Source organism: Danio rerio, chromosome 14 (assembly GCF_049306965.1).
Source record: "Danio rerio strain Tuebingen ecotype United States chromosome 14, GRCz12tu, whole genome shotgun sequence".
In the NCBI taxonomy this organism is placed as follows: Eukaryota; Metazoa; Chordata; class Actinopteri; order Cypriniformes; family Danionidae; genus Danio; species Danio rerio.
The window spans coordinates 12,147,409-12,164,096 of record NC_133189.1 but is presented as its reverse complement, the minus strand read 5'-3'; the positions used below and the strand labels follow the sequence as shown (position 1 = coordinate 12,164,096).

At 39.1% G+C, this 16,688-nt stretch overlaps 1 long non-coding RNA gene and 5 other non-coding genes across 9 annotated transcripts; all 6 read left to right on the top strand.

The window, feature by feature from the left end:
- Nucleotides 1–1,517: 1,517 nt before the first annotated feature.
- Nucleotides 1,518–1,733, top strand: LOC141377713 (small nucleolar RNA U3). The gene has a single exon (XR_012390275.1). It is a non-coding gene; the product is annotated as a small nucleolar RNA U3 (small nucleolar RNA).
- LOC101882590 (uncharacterized) lies at nucleotides 1,518–16,437 on the top strand. 4 transcript variants are annotated; one of them, XR_012389634.1, is made up of 4 exons: nucleotides 1,518–13,822; nucleotides 14,921–15,009; nucleotides 15,102–15,167; nucleotides 15,932–16,437. It is a non-coding gene; the product is annotated as an uncharacterized lncRNA (long non-coding RNA). The 4 variants fall into 4 exon arrangements; XR_222173.6 differs by lacking the exon at nucleotides 15,932–16,437 and adding an exon at nucleotides 15,459–15,687 and having other exon boundaries at nucleotides 14,921–14,990; XR_012389635.1 differs by lacking the exon at nucleotides 15,932–16,437 and adding an exon at nucleotides 15,528–15,687.
- LOC137487642 (small nucleolar RNA U3) lies at nucleotides 4,051–4,266 on the top strand. The gene has a single exon (XR_011006291.2). It is a non-coding gene; the product is annotated as a small nucleolar RNA U3 (small nucleolar RNA).
- On the top strand, nucleotides 6,550–6,774 carry LOC141377724 (small nucleolar RNA U3). The gene has a single exon (XR_012390286.1). It is a non-coding gene; the product is annotated as a small nucleolar RNA U3 (small nucleolar RNA).
- LOC137487649 (small nucleolar RNA U3) lies at nucleotides 9,058–9,279 on the top strand. The gene has a single exon (XR_011006299.2). It is a non-coding gene; the product is annotated as a small nucleolar RNA U3 (small nucleolar RNA).
- On the top strand, nucleotides 11,563–11,784 carry LOC141377721 (small nucleolar RNA U3). The gene has a single exon (XR_012390283.1). It is a non-coding gene; the product is annotated as a small nucleolar RNA U3 (small nucleolar RNA).
- Nucleotides 16,438–16,688: the final 251 nt, after the last annotated feature.

Sequence of the window (16,688 nt, the reverse complement as noted above, 5' to 3'; positions counted from 1 at the left end):
TATGTCATGCTAACCTGTTGTGAGGATTTAACTGCCATCATTTGTGTGGAAATGATAAAGCATGTATAAAAATGCTAACAAAAATAAGCAATTTTACGTTTTTACTATTATTATTATTATTTTTTTTTACTAAGAAGAACCAGCATGTACACTTTTCTTATACAACTAAATTACTTGACATTTCTTAACAACAATGGAATAAATAAGTAAAACAAATAAAGAAAAATAAATCAAATCACATTTATTGTCACATCATCAGCAGCACGTGTGCTATGATGAATAAAAGCTTAGCTGCTGGCTCGAGACAGAGCAAAATACAAATAGAGCAACACAGAGACAGTGCAGAATACAACAACATACAACAGCACACTTCCAAAAAACAGGACAATGTAAAATTGGCAGTGTTGACAGCGATATGTACAATGAATAGGTGTACCCATAGCTGAAGACAGTATTGTTTCAAGTATGGATTGGTTAAATTGTAGTGCATGCTACATATTGATGGTGTGCACTGAGGGGTATGGAAGAGTCTGTGTGAGGTGTGTTAAGTGTTCAACGGCCTTATGGTCTGAGGGAAGAAGCCTTCCTTCAGTCGGCTGGTGCGTGACCAGATTCTGCGGAACCGTCTGCCTGAAGGCAGCAGAGAGAAAAGTCTATGGCTTGGGTGGATAGAGTCGCTGATGATTCTCTTGGCTTTTCTCATGCACTGCGTGGTGTAGATGTTCTGGAGGGAGGGAGGCTCAACTCCTACTACGCATCCAGCAGTTCGCACAATCCAATGCAGGCCTTTGTGATTGCCGCTGGTGCTGTTACCATACCAGGTGGTGATACAGCCAGTCAGGATGCTCTCCACAGTCCAGGTGTAGAACGAGCGGAGAATATGGGGGCTCATTCCAAATCTCTTGAAACGCCCGAGGAAGAAGAGGCGTTGTTGTGCCTTCCTCAGCACGGAGTTTGTGTGAGCAGTCCATGTCAAATCCTCAGCGAAGTGGATTCCAAAAAACTTGAAAGTGCTGACTCTCTCTACTGGCGTCCCGTTGATGGCGATAAGAGTGTGTGCTTTCTTCTATCTCCTGAAATACACCACCAGCTTCTTGGTTTTGCTGGTGTTGAGCGAGAGGTGGTTTACCTGACACCGCTGCGTCAGAGTGTGCACCTCCTCTCTGTAGGTCGTCTCATCATTATTGGCGGTAAGGCCCACCACCAAAGAAAAAGAAAAGAAAGAAAAAAAACACAGAGAAGAGGGTACATAATTATCAAATTACATACAAATAGATTACGCACAATTTACCAACTTTAGTTATTAACAAGAGTTATTAAATGCATTTTTACAGCTGCATGTGTTCAAAGTGTTCACATATTTTAAGCGTACATCATTTTTAAAGACAAAAAACGTTGCAGGTGTTACTTTTCTAATCACTGTTTCGTGCATGTGAGTGAGTGCTTGTGTTGAAGTAACCGTCACTAAGACCGTGAGGGTCGGAAGCGACTCCAGCTCCTTCTGCAGTTGGGAAGTTAAGACTATACTTTCAGGGATCATTTCTATAGTTCTTAACTAGGAAATGTGTTTCTAAAGTGATGAGTCTCCCAAACCACGATGATGATTCTTGATGCTCTTTTCTTAGCGTGAATCAGATGCAGAGAGATGATTCAATTCATGTGCTCTGGATCATTGATGAATGTTCCTCGTTGTGTCTCACAACAGAGGAGGAAAAGAGTATGAGCAGAGTGGCTCAAGATAAAATTGTTAATATCAGACTGAATCATCTAAGAATGCTCTTCAATAGGTCTTGTCGACGGTGCTAGCAAGGCTGGATATCGTATTGCTTGAGAAAGCATGATCTATATTGAATTTGATAACTAAAGCTCTGCTGTTCTTGACAAAGGAACTGCGATGTAGGTGTAGATTTTAACAACGTGCATCTAGATTGTGTATGCCAAAAATGTTACTGCATAGAGTAAAAATAAACTTAAGTCTACGATTCAACCACTAGAATGTTAATCCAAGAATATTTACTGAAGGAAAATCTATTGGTAGAAAACGAACCAAAAGTTGAGATTAATATGACGTGAATAAAAGCAGCAAAGGGAAAATAGAAATACATATTTCGTGGAAACCACATCCTAAAGAAATATCACATTAAACAAAACATTATTATTATGGTAGTGATGGGTGAAAATAGCCTTTCAAAGCTTCGAAACAAACCCATGAGCTATCTGCACAGCTAGTATTCTTCAGCATATGATAAACTTTCGTTAAAAGTGGTCCGATCACACCGAACGCCATTTTACATTCCAAAATCGCACCACGCTGCCTTTTTTTTTTTTTTTTTTTTTGTCGTTGGCAGAAAAAAAGTGTGGTACTGACAAAAGTGGCAACTGTAACACATCTTCAAAATCTTCCAAAAGTCGAGAACCTAAATGTCGCTTTTAGAAAAACTGAACACTATATATTAAATCCAATAACAATTGCTTTGTTTTTTCAAAATCCTCCGATATGTCATGCTAACTTGTTGTGAGGATTTAACTGCCATCATTTGTGTGGAAATGATAAAGCATGTATAAAAATGCTAACAAAAATAAGCAATTTTACGTTTTTACTATTATTATTATTTTTTTTTTTACTAAGAAGAACCAGCATGTACACTTTTCTTATACAACTAAATTACTTGACATTTCTTAACAACAATGGAATAAATAAGTAAAACAAATAAAGAAAAATAAATCAAATCACATTTATTGTCACATCATCAGCAGCACGTGTGCTATGATGAATAAAAGCTTAGCTGCTGGCTCGAGACAGAGCAAAATACAAATAGAGCAACACAGAGACAGTGCAGAATACAACAACATACAACAGCACACTTCCAAAAAACAGGACAATGTAAAATTGGCAGTGTTGACAGCGATATGTACAATGAATAGGTGTACCCATAGCTGAAGACAGTATTGTTTCAAGTATGGATTGGTTAAAGTGTAGTGCATGCTACATATTGGTATGGATTGGTTAAAGTGTAGTGCATGCTACATATTGATGGTGTGCACTGAGGGGTATGGAAGAGTCTGTGTGAGGTGTGTTAAGTGTTCAACGGCCTTATGGTCTGAGGGAAGAAGCCTTCCTTCAGTCGGCTGGTGCGTGACCGGATTCTGCGGAACCGTCTGCCTGAAGGCAGCAGAGAGAAAAGTCTATGGCTTGGGTGGATAGAGTCGCTGATGATTCTCTTGGCTTTTCTCATGCACTGCGTGGTGTAGATGTTCTGGAGGGAGGGAGGCTCAACTCCTACTACGCATGCAGCAGTTCGCACAATCCAATGCAGGCCTTTGCGATTGCCGCTGGTGCTGTTACCATACCAGGTGGTGATACAGCCAGTCAGGATGCTCTCCACAATCCAGGTGTAGAACGAGCGGAGAATATGGGGGCTCATTCCAAATCTCTTGAAACGCCCGAGGAAGAAGAGGCGTTGTTGTGCCTTCCTCAGCACGGAGTTTGTGTGAGCAGTCCATGTTAAATCCTCAGCGATGAGGATTCCAAGAAACTTGAAAGTGCTGACTCTCTCTACTGGCGTCCCGTTGATGGCGATAAGAGTGTGTGCTTTCTTCTATCTCCTGAAATACACCACCAGCTTCTTGGTTTTGCTGGTGTTGAGCGAGAGGTGGTTATCCTTACACCGCTGCGTCAGAGTGTGCACCTACTCTCTGTAGGTCGTCTCATCATTATTGGCGGTAAGGCCCACCACCAAAGAAAAAGAAAAGAAAGAAAAAAAACACAGAGAAGAGGGTACATAATTATCAAATTACATACAAATAGATTACGCACAATTTACCAACTTTAGTTATTAACAAGAGTTATTAAATGCATTTTTACAGCTGCATGTGTTCAAAGTGTTCACATATTTTAAGCGTACATCATTTTTAAAGACAAAAAACGTTGCAGGTGTTACTTTTCTAATCACTGTTTCGTGCATGTGAGTGAGTGCTTGTGTTGAAGTAACCGTCACTAAGACCGTGAGGGTCGGAAGTGACTCCAGCTCCTTCTGCAGTTGGGAAGTTAAGACTATACTTTCAGGGATCATTTCTATAGTTCTTAACTAGGAAATGTGTTTCTAAAGTGATGAGTCTCCCAAACCACGATGATGATTCTTGATACTCTTTTCTTAGCGTGAATCAGATGCAGAGAGATGATTCAATTCATGTGCTCTGGATCATTGATGAATGTTCCTCGTTGTGTCTCACAACAGAGGAGGAAAAGAGTATGAGCAGAGTGGCTCAAGATAAAATTGTTAATATCAGATTGAATCATCTAAGAATGCTCTTTAATAAGTCTTGTCGACGGTGCTAGCAAGGCTGGATATCGTGTTGCTTGAGAAAGCATGATCTATGTTGAATTTGATAACCAAAGCTCTGCTGTTCTTGACAAAGGAACTGCGATGTAGGTGTAGATTTTAACAACGTGCATCTAGATTGTGTATGCCAAAAATGTTACTGCATAGAGTAAAAATAAACTTAAGTCTACGATTTAACCACTAGAATGTTAATCCAAGAATATTTACTGAAGGAAAATCTATTGGTAGAAAACGAACCAAAAGTTGAGATTAATATGATGTGAATAAAAGCAGCAAAGGGAAAATAGAAATACATATTTCGTGGAAACCACATCCTAAAGAAATATCACATTAAACAAAACATTATTATTATGGTAGTGATGGGTGAAAATAGCCTTTCAAAGCTTCGAAACAAACCCATGAGCTATCTGCACAGATAGTATTCTTCAGCATATGATAAACTTTCGGTAAAAGTGGTTCGATCACACCGAACGCGATTTTACATTCCAAAATCGCACCACGCTGCCTTTTTTTTTTTTTTTTTTGTCGTTGGCAGAAAAAAAGTGTGGTACTGACAAAAGTGGCAACTGTAACACATCTTCAAAATCTTCCAAAAGTCGAGAACCTAAATGTCGCTTTTAGAAATACTGAACACTATATATTAAATCCAATAACAATTGCTTTGTTTTTTCAAAATCCTCCGATATGTCATGCTAACTTGTTGTGAGGATTTAACTGCCATCATTTGTGTGGAAATGATAAAGCATGTATAAAAATGCTAACAAAAATAAGCAATTTTACGTTTTTACTATTATTATTATTTTTTTTTTACTAAGAAGAACCAGCATGTACACTTTTCTTATACAACTAACTTACTTGACATTTCTTAACAACAATGGAATAAATAAGTAAAACAAATTAAGAAAATGAATCAAATCACATTTATTGTCACATCATCAGCAGCACGTGTGCTATGATGAATAAAAGCTTAGCTGCTGGCTCGAGACAGAGCAAAATACAAATAGAGCAACACAGAGACAGTGCAGAATACAACAACATACAACAGCACACTTCCAAAAAACAGGACAATGTAAAATTGGCAGTGTTGACAGCGATATGTACAATGAATAGGTGTACCCATAGCTGAAGACAGTATTGTTTCAAGTATGGATTGGTTAAAGTGTAGTGCATGCTACATATTGATGGTGTGCACTGAGGGGTATGGAAGAGTCTGTGTGAGGTGTGTTAAGTGTTCAACGGCCTTATGGTCTGAGGGAAGAAGCCTTCCTTCAGTCGGCTGGTGCGTGACCGGATTCTGCGGAACCGTCTGCCTGAAGGCAAGAAGAGAGAAAAGTCTATGGCTTGGGTGGATAGAGTCGTTGATGATTCTCTTGGCTTTCCTCATGCACTGCGTGGTGTAGATGTTCTTGAGGGAGGGAGGGATTGAGGCTCAACTCCTACTACGCATCCAGCAGTTCGCACAATCCAATGCAGGCCTTTGCGATTGCCGCTGGTGCTGTTACCATACCAGGTGGTGATACAGCCAGTCAGGATGCTCTCCACAATCCAGGTGTAGAACGTGCGGAGAATATGGGGGCTCATTCCAAATCTCTTGAAACGCCCGAGGAAGAAGAGACGTTGTTGTGCCTTTCTCAGCACGGAGTTTGTGTGAGCAGTCCATGTCAAATCCTCAACGATGTGGAGTCCAAGAAACTTGAAAGTGCTGACTCTCTCTACTGGCGTCCCGTTGATGGCGATAAGAGTGTGTGCTTTCTTCTATCTCCTGAAATCCACCACCAGCTTCTTGGTTTTGCTGGTGTTGAGCGAGAGGTGGTTTACCTGACACCGCTGCGTCAGAGTGTGCACCTCCTCTCTGTAGGTCGTCTCATCATTATTGGCGGTAAGGCCCACCACCAAAGAAAAAGAAAAGAAAGAAAAAAAACACAGAGAAGAGGGTACATAATTATCAAATTACATACAAATAGATTACGCACAATTTACCAACTTTAGTTATTAACAAGAGTTATTAAATGCATTTTTACAGCTGCATGTGTTCAAAGTGTTCACATATTTTAAGCGTACATCATTTTTAAAGACAAAAAACGTTGCAGGTGTTACTTTTCTAATCACTGTTTCGTGCATGTGAGTGAGTGCTTGTGTTGAAGTAACCGTCACTAAGACCGTGAGGGTCGGAAGCGACTCCAGCTCCTTCTGCAGTTGGGAAGTTAAGACTATACTTTCAGGGATCATTTCTATAGTTCTTAACTAGGAAATGTGTTTCTAAAGTGTTGAGTCTCCCAAACCACGATGATGATGATGATGATTCTTGATACTCTTTTCTTAGCGTGAATCAGATGCAGAGAGATGATTCAATTCATGTGTTCTGGATCATTGATGAATGTTCCTCGTTGTGTGTCACAACAGAGGAGGAAAAGAGTATGAGCAGAGTGGCTCAAGATAAAATTGTTAATATCAGACTGAATCATCTAAGAATGCTCTTCAATAAGTCTTGTCGACGGTGCTAGCAAGGCTGGATATCGAGTTGCTTGAGAAAGCATGATCTATGTTGAATTTGACAACTAAAGCTCTGCTGTTCTTGACAAAGGAACTGCGATGTAGGTGTAGATTTTAACAACGTGCATCTAGATTGTGTATACCAAAAATGTTACTGCATAGAGTAAAAATAAACTTAAGTCTACGATTTAACCACTAGAATGTTAATCCAAGAATATTTACTGAAGGAAAATCTATTGGTAGAAAACGAACCAAAAGTTGAGATTAATATGACGTGAATAAAAGCAGCAAAGGGAAAATAGAAATACATATTTCGTGGAAACCACATCCTAAAGAAATATCACATTAAACAAAACATTATTATTATGGTAGTGATGGGTGAAAATAGCCTTTCAAAGCTTCGAAACAAACCCATGAGCTATCTGCACAGCTAGTATTCTTCAGCATATGATAAACTTTCGGTAAAAGTGGTCCGATCACACCGAACGCCATTTTACATTCCAAAATCGAACCACGCTGCCTTTTTTTTTTTTTTTTTTGTCGTTGGCAGAAAAAAAGTGTGGTACTGACAAAAGTGGCAACTGTAACACATCTTCAAAATCTTCCAAAAGTCGAGAACCTAAATGTCGCTTTTAGAAATACTGAACACTATATATTAAATCCAATAACAATTGCTTTGTTTTTTCAAAATCCTCCGATATGTCATGCTAACTTGTTGTGAGGATTTAACTGCCATCATTTGTGTGGAAATGATAAAGCATGTATAAAAATGCTAACAAAAATAAGCAATTTTACGTTTTTACTATTATTATTATTTTTTTTTTACTAAGAAGAACCAGCATGTACACTTTTCTTATACAACTAACTTACTTGACATTTCTTAACAACAATGGAATAAATAAGTAAAACAAATTAAGAAAATGAATCAAATCACATTTATTGTCACATCATCAGCAGCACGTGTGCTATGATGAATAAAAGCTTAGCTGCTGGCTCGAGACAGAGCAAAATACAAATAGAGCAACACAGAGACAGTGCAGAATACAACAACATACAACAGCACACTTCCAAAAAACAGGACAATGTAAAATTGGCAGTGTTGACAGCGATATGTACAATGAATAGGTGTACCCATAGCTGAAGACAGTATTGTTTCAAGTATGGATTGGTTAAAGTGTAGTGCATGCTACATATTGATGGTGTGCACTGAGGGGTATGGAAGAGTCTGTGTGAGGTGTGTTAAGTGTTCAACGGCCTTATGGTCTGAGGGAAGAAGCCTTCCTTCAGTCGGCTGGTGCGTGACCGGATTCTGCGGAACCGTCTGCCTGAAGGCAAGAAGAGAGAAAAGTCTATGGCTTGGGTGGATAGAGTCGTTGATGATTCTCTTGGCTTTCCTCATGCACTGCGTGGTGTAGATGTTCTTGAGGGAGGGAGGGATTGAGGCTCAACTCCTACTACGCATCCAGCAGTTCGCACAATCCAATGCAGGCCTTTGCGATTGCCGCTGGTGCTGTTACCATACCAGGTGGTGATACAGCCAGTCAGGATGCTCTCCACAATCCAGGTGTAGAACGTGCGGAGAATATGGGGGCTCATTCCAAATCTCTTGAAACGCCCGAGGAAGAAGAGACGTTGTTGTGCCTTTCTCAGCACGGAGTTTGTGTGAGCAGTCCATGTCAAATCCTCAACGATGTGGAGTCCAAGAAACTTGAAAGTGCTGACTCTCTCTACTGGCGTCCCGTTGATGGCGATAAGAGTGTGTGCTTTCTTCTATCTCCTGAAATCCACCACCAGCTTCTTGGTTTTGCTGGTGTTGAGCGAGAGGTGGTTTACCTGACACCGCTGCGTCAGAGTGTGCACCTCCTCTCTGTAGGTCGTCTCATCATTATTGGCGGTAAGGCCCACCACCAAAGAAAAAGAAAAGAAAGAAAAAAAACACAGAGAAGAGGGTACATAATTATCAAATTACATACAAATAGATTACGCACAATTTACCAACTTTAGTTATTAACAAGAGTTATTAAATGCATTTTTACAGCTGCATGTGTTCAAAGTGTTCACATATTTTAAGCGTACATCATTTTTAAAGACAAAAAACGTTGCAGGTGTTACTTTTCTAATCACTGTTTCGTGCATGTGAGTGAGTGCTTGTGTTGAAGTAACCGTCACTAAGACCGTGAGGGTCGGAAGCGACTCCAGCTCCTTCTGCAGTTGGGAAGTTAAGACTATACTTTCAGGGATCATTTCTATAGTTCTTAACTAGGAAATGTGTTTCTAAAGTGTTGAGTCTCCCAAACCACGATGATGATGATGATTCTTGATACTCTTTTCTTAGCGTGAATCAGATGCAGAGAGATGATTCAATTCATGTGTTCTGGATCATTGATGAATGTTCCTCGTTGTGTGTCACAACAGAGGAGGAAAAGAGTATGAGCAGAGTGGCTCAAGATAAAATTGTTAATATCAGACTGAATCATCTAAGAATGCTCTTCAATAAGTCTTGTCGACGGTGCTAGCAAGGCTGGATATCGAGTTGCTTGAGAAAGCATGATCTATGTTGAATTTGACAACTAAAGCTCTGCTGTTCTTGACAAAGGAACTGCGATGTAGGTGTAGATTTTAACAACGTGCATCTAGATTGTGTATACCAAAAATGTTACTGCATAGAGTAAAAATAAACTTAAGTCTACGATTTAACCACTAGAATGTTAATCCAAGAATATTTACTGAAGGAAAATCTATTGGTAGAAAACGAACCAAAAGTTGAGATTAATATGACGTGAATAAAAGCAGCAAAGGGAAAATAGAAATACATATTTCGTGGAAACCACATCCTAAAGAAATATCACATTAAACAAAACATTATTATTATGGTAGTGATGGGTGAAAATAGCCTTTCAAAGCTTCGAAACAAACCCATGAGCTATCTGCACAGCTAGTATTCTTCAGCATATGATAAACTTTCGGTAAAAGTGGTCCGATCACACCGAACGCCATTTTACATTCCAAAATCGAACCACGCTGCCTTTTTTTTTTTTTTTTTTGTCGTTGGCAGAAAAAAAGTGTGGTACTGACAAAAGTGGCAACTGTAACACATCTTCAAAATCTTCCAAAAGTCGAGAACCTAAATGTCGCTTTTAGAAATACTGAACACTATATATTAAATCCAATAACAATTGCTTTGTTTTTTCAAAATCCTCCGATATGTCATGCTAACTTGTTGTGAGGATTTAACTGCCATCATTTGTGTGGAAATGATAAAGCATGTATAAAAATGCTAACAAAAATAAGCAATTTTACGTTTTTACTATTATTATTATTTTTTTTTTACTAAGAAGAACCAGCATGTACACTTTTCTTATACAACTAACTTACTTGACATTTCTTAACAACAATGGAATAAATAAGTAAAACAAATTAAGAAAATGAATCAAATCACATTTATTGTCACATCATCAGCAGCACGTGTGCTATGATGAATAAAAGCTTAGCTGCTGGCTCGAGACAGAGCAAAATACAAATAGAGCAACACAGAGACAGTGCAGAATACAACAACATACAACAGCACACTTCCAAAAAACAGGACAATGTAAAATTGGCAGTGTTGACAGCGATATGTACAATGAATAGGTGTACCCATAGCTGAAGACAGTATTGTTTCAAGTATGGATTGGTTAAAGTGTAGTGCATGCTACATATTGATGGTGTGCACTGAGGGGTATGGAAGAGTCTGTGTGAGGTGTGTTAAGTGTTCAACGGCCTTATGGTCTGAGGGAAGAAGCCTTCCTTCAGTCGGCTGGTGCGTGACCGGATTCTGCGGAACCGTCTGCCTGAAGGCAAGAAGAGAGAAAAGTCTATGGCTTGGGTGGATAGAGTCGTTGATGATTCTCTTGGCTTTCCTCATGCACTGCGTGGTGTAGATGTTCTTGAGGGAGGGAGGGATTGAGGCTCAACTCCTACTACGCATCCAGCAGTTCGCACAATCCAATGCAGGCCTTTGCGATTGCCGCTGGTGCTGTTACCATACCAGGTGGTGATACAGCCAGTCAGGATGCTCTCCACAATCCAGGTGTAGAACGTGCGGAGAATATGGGGGCTCATTCCAAATCTCTTGAAACGCCCGAGGAAGAAGAGACGTTGTTGTGCCTTTCTCAGCACGGAGTTTGTGTGAGCAGTCCATGTCAAATCCTCAACGATGTGGAGTCCAAGAAACTTGAAAGTGCTGACTCTCTCTACTGGCGTCCCGTTGATGGCGATAAGAGTGTGTGCTTTCTTCTATCTCCTGAAATCCACCACCAGCTTCTTGGTTTTGCTGGTGTTGAGCGAGAGGTGGTTTACCTGACACCGCTGCGTCAGAGTGTGCACCTCCTCTCTGTAGGTCGTCTCATCATTATTGGCGGTAAGGCCCACCACCAAAGAAAAAGAAAAGAAAGAAAAAAAACACAGAGAAGAGGGTACATAATTATCAAATTACATACAAATAGATTACGCACAATTTACCAACTTTAGTTATTAACAAGAGTTATTAAATGCATTTTTACAGCTGCATGTGTTCAAAGTGTTCACATATTTTAAGCGTACATCATTTTTAAAGACAAAAAACGTTGCAGGTGTTACTTTTCTAATCACTGTTTCGTGCATGTGAGTGAGTGCTTGTGTTGAAGTAACCGTCACTAAGACCGTGAGGGTCGGAAGCGACTCCAGCTCCTTCTGCAGTTGGGAAGTTAAGACTATACTTTCAGGGATCATTTCTATAGTTCTTAACTAGGAAATGTGTTTCTAAAGTGTTGAGTCTCCCAAACCACGATGATGATGATGATTCTTGATACTCTTTTCTTAGCGTGAATCAGATGCAGAGAGATGATTCAATTCATGTGTTCTGGATCATTGATGAATGTTCCTCGTTGTGTGTCACAACAGAGGAGGAAAAGAGTATGAGCAGAGTGGCTCAAGATAAAATTGTTAATATCAGACTGAATCATCTAAGAATGCTCTTCAATAAGTCTTGTCGACGGTGCTAGCAAGGCTGGATATCGAGTTGCTTGAGAAAGCATGATCTATGTTGAATTTGACAACTAAAGCTCTGCTGTTCTTGACAAAGGAACTGCGATGTAGGTGTAGATTTTAACAACGTGCATCTAGATTGTGTATACCAAAAATGTTACTGCATAGAGTAAAAATAAACTTAAGTCTACGATTTAACCACTAGAATGTTAATCCAAGAATATTTACTGAAGGAAAATCTATTGGTAGAAAACGAACCAAAAGTTGAGATTAATATGACGTGAATAAAAGCAGCAAAGGGAAAATAGAAATACATATTTCGTGGAAACCACATCCTAAAGAAATATCACATTAAACAAAACATTATTATTATGGTAGTGATGGGTGAAAATAGCCTTTCAAAGCTTCGAAACAAACCCATGAGCTATCTGCACAGCTAGTATTCTTCAGCATATGATAAACTTTCGGTAAAAGTGGTCCGATCACACCGAACGCCATTTTACATTCCAAAATCGAACCACGCTGCCTTTTTTTTTTTTTTTTTTGTCGTTGGCAGAAAAAAAGTGTGGTACTGACAAAAGTGGCAACTGTAACACATCTTCAAAATCTTCCAAAAGTCGAGAACCTAAATGTCGCTTTTAGAAATACTGAACACTATATATTAAATCCAATAACAATTGCTTTGTTTTTTCAAAATCCTCCGATATGTCATGCTAACTTGTTGTGAGGATTTAACTGCCATCATTTGTGTGGAAATGATAAAGCATGTATAAAAATGCTAACAAAAATAAGCAATTTTACGTTTTTACTATTATTATTATTTTTTTTTACTAAGAAGAACCAGCATGTACACTTTTCTTATACAACTAACTTACTTGACATTTCTTAACAACAATGGAATAAATAAGTAAAACAAATTAAGAAAATGAATCAAATCACATTTATTGTCACATCATCAGCAGCACGTGTGCTATGATGAATAAAAGCTTAGCTGCTGGCTCGAGACAGAGCAAAATACAAATAGAGCAACACAGAGACAGTGCAGAATACAACAACATACAACAGCACACTTCCAAAAAACAGGACAATGTAAAATTGGCAGTGTTGACAGCGATATGTACAATGAATAGGTGTACCCATAGCTGAAGACAGTATTGTTTCAAGTATGGATTGGTTAAAGTGTAGTGCATGCTACATATTGATGGTGTGCACTGAGGGGTATGGAAGAGTCTGTGTGAGGTGTGTTAAGTGTTCAACGGCCTTATGGTCTGAGGGAAGAAGCCTTCCTTCAGTCGGCTGGTGCGTGACCGGATTCTGCGGAACCGTCTGCCTGAAGGCAAGAAGAGAGAAAAGTCTATGGCTTGGGTGGATAGAGTCGTTGATGATTCTCTTGGCTTTCCTCATGCACTGCGTGGTGTAGATGTTCTGGAGGGAGGGAGGCTCAACTCCTACTACGCATCCAGCAGTTCGCACAATCCAATGCAGGCCTTTGCGATTGCCGCTGGTGCTGTTACCATACCAGGTGGTGATACAGCTAGTCAGGATGCTCTCCACAATCCAGGTGTAGAACGTGCGGAGAATATGGGGGCTCATTCCAAATCTCTTGAAACGCCCGAGGAAGAAGAGGCGTTGTTGTGCCTTTCTCAGCACGGAGTTTGTGTGAGCAGTCCATGTCAAATCCTCAGCGATGTGGAGTCCAAGAAACTTGAAAGTGCTGACTCTCTCTACTGGCGTCCCGTTGATGGCGATAAGAGTGTGTGCTTTCTTCTATCTCCTGAAATCCACCACCAGCTTCTTGGTTTTGCTGGTGTTGAGCGAGAGGTGGTTTTCCGAGAAGGGTATTCCTGCACAACTGGAGTGGCTGCACTCTCAGGACCGCATTTTTAGGACCGCATCTTTAGGACCCTAGTTTTTTGTGACAGCGTCACCTGTCGGATTGGATCATGGATGCGCTAATGGACGACACGGATGACAAGGAAAGTGTAAGTACCGATTTTTCTATTAAGTTTTATTTTAAACTGTTAAAGTATGTGTTTATTTTGTAATGCTGCTGTTTTATACAGTGAGTTTATGCAGAAATGCCAGATTAGCCTGCATGATTAACCCCACTTTTAAGGGTCTGGGACAAAAATGTTACGTGATGATATTTTTTCCAGAAGAAGAATAAAATATTATAATAATAATTATGGATAATTTTACACAGCCAGAGTGAGAGCTGTTATAACTGTTAATAATTTTCTAGAGTTCGTTTTCTAGTTTGATTAAATGCTACGACGTTCGTAGCTCGTGACCATGGTTTAATGAAACATTGTTGATTTAATGGCTTGTTGACTTAACGGCTAATGTGCTTAGTGACATGTATTAAACTAAGATGGTAAAAGCACGTTTGATGTAAGAGTTTTAGATTTATCTATATTTTACTGAATTCGTGTTATTCGTTGTATTACATTAGCACATTAAAAATTGTGCTGACTGCCTGTTTGCCCCACAATACTGTATGTGTTATTAGCCTGATGTTTTGTCATCGTTTTACAGTGATGAATGAGATTCTGAAAGTTAGGATTATTCTGCAGGTCTTAACCATATAAAGTCTCATATCTTTAATTTATATCAGGTATGTTTTACCTGGCGAATAAGAAGTTATGGCCAATATGATTGGATTGCTTAGGCTCATTGTAGGAGGAAAAGAAAACAAACTACAGGATGATTTTCATTGAGGTTATCTCAAACTGTTGAGTAACACTTTATAACATCTGCATACTATAAATAAATAATTATTAAGCATTTAATAACTAGTTAATTTATTAATATTTTATTTGTTTAGCATTAACTCTACATTAAATAGACATTGATAAGCAGTTTATAAATACAGTTACAAATGCTAGCTGTGTTCTTGAGTTTATAGCATATCTATGAAGAAGTGCAGCTTATCTGTGGTGTTCATTTTCCAGAGGAATGTCTGGCCAAATAAGTATATAAACTGCACGCTGGGTGCTACTCATTTATGAATCCATGTAAAATGATTTGCTGTTCTGTGTTGGTATTTTAGTTCATATTTAAATGATTTTTTTTTTTCATAGGCCATCGTACATCCTCTGGGTGTCTTGAGGAGCTGGTCTTTGGATAATGCTGAGCAGGTCTTTCTTTCTGGTAAAGATTATTATTACAGGTCAGAATATGGTTAATTTTGGCACAATGCTCAAAGAGCCTTTTTGTTACTGGTATATATGTTAACTCAACAGTGATTGTTCTCTATTTCAGTGAAGTAAAAGAATTTAACAGACAGATTTACAAACAACTGACGAAAGAAGGGAGACCATTCAATAGGTGGGTATTGCTCTTATAAACTTAAAAATATGGAGTTGGGAGTAAAGTTTCCTGTTTGGTTCTCCCAACAGTGCATACGCTTAAGCCAGATATAAATATATATATATATATATATATATATATATATATATTATAGCTTACACTGTAAAGCAAATGTTTGTTATTTTACCTCTTATATTAAATATTAATCTGAATTTTATTTCATAACAATTGATTAACCTTTTGAGTTCATATACATTGTTTTACATATTCAAGAATATATATATTCATTCATTTTCTTTTTCGGCTTAGTCCCTTTATTTATCAGGGGTTGCCACAGCAGAAGGAACTGCCAACTTATCCAGCATATGTTTTACACAGCGGATGCCCTTCCAGCTGCAACCCAGTACTGGGAAACACCCATTTACACTCATACACTTGAACATGGGGAGAACATGCAAACTCCACACAGAAAAGACCACTGGCCCAGCCGGGGCTTGAACCAGCAACCTTCTTGCTGTGAAGCGACGGTGCTAACCACTGTGCTCTATGCGGGTGAGTGGGATTGACAAACCACTTGGAGGGAACACTCTTGCTGTCTTAACCAGACATTTTGTTATAAATAATCATGTGCGTTTCATGTTTATTCATATAACTGCTATTTTATCTCTTAGCACTTCATTTTTGTCTTGATATTTAATATCTCTTGTTTAAATACACTATGAACAGCAGCTGCGCTAATTATTTTCCTTGTTCCCTATTTCCACCTGGGGATATTCATCCAGAGGCCTCTAGAGATCGTAACCTGTGAAGAGATGATGCCACCATAGAGGACTTCTAAATGTATCCATAATCCTGAAACAGACCGTATCATGAGCAGATGCTGTGGTGGTCATGGAGAAGTGGAGAGCATGAGACTGATTAATGAAAGACCCCAGTGACAGATGAGTGCCCACATTGACCCTGTGGTCCAGCCTGAAAACCAGCTGGTGACCTACTCACACCTGCAGCTTCTCTACGATGGACGCCCAGTGTTTGCCTCCAGCGCCTAGACTGCAGCTCTGCATGTGAAGTGTGGCCAGAAGAGAAATGGTTGTTCCCAACTGAGCCTAGTTTCTCTCAAGGTTTATTCCTTCCCTTTCATCAATTGGTAAAGTTTTGTTCCTCCACTGTTGCCATTGGCTTGCTTGGTTTAGGACTTGTGGAACTGTGCATCGATGGATTTGCTTTTTTTTAGTGTTTGGATTTTCAGCAGTGAATACTAAACCACACTAAACTGATTTTCCTGACACCGCTGCGTCAGAGTGTGCACCTCCTCTCTGTAGGTCGTCTCATCATTATTGGCGGTAAGGCCCACCACCAAAGAAAAAGAAAAGAAAGAAAAAAAACACAGAGAAGAGGGTACATAATTATCAAATTACATACAAATAGATTACGCACAATTTACCAACTTTAGTTATTAACAAGAGTTATTAAATGCATTTTTACAGCTGCATGTGTTCAAAGTGTTCACATATTTTAAGCGTACATCATTTTTAAAGA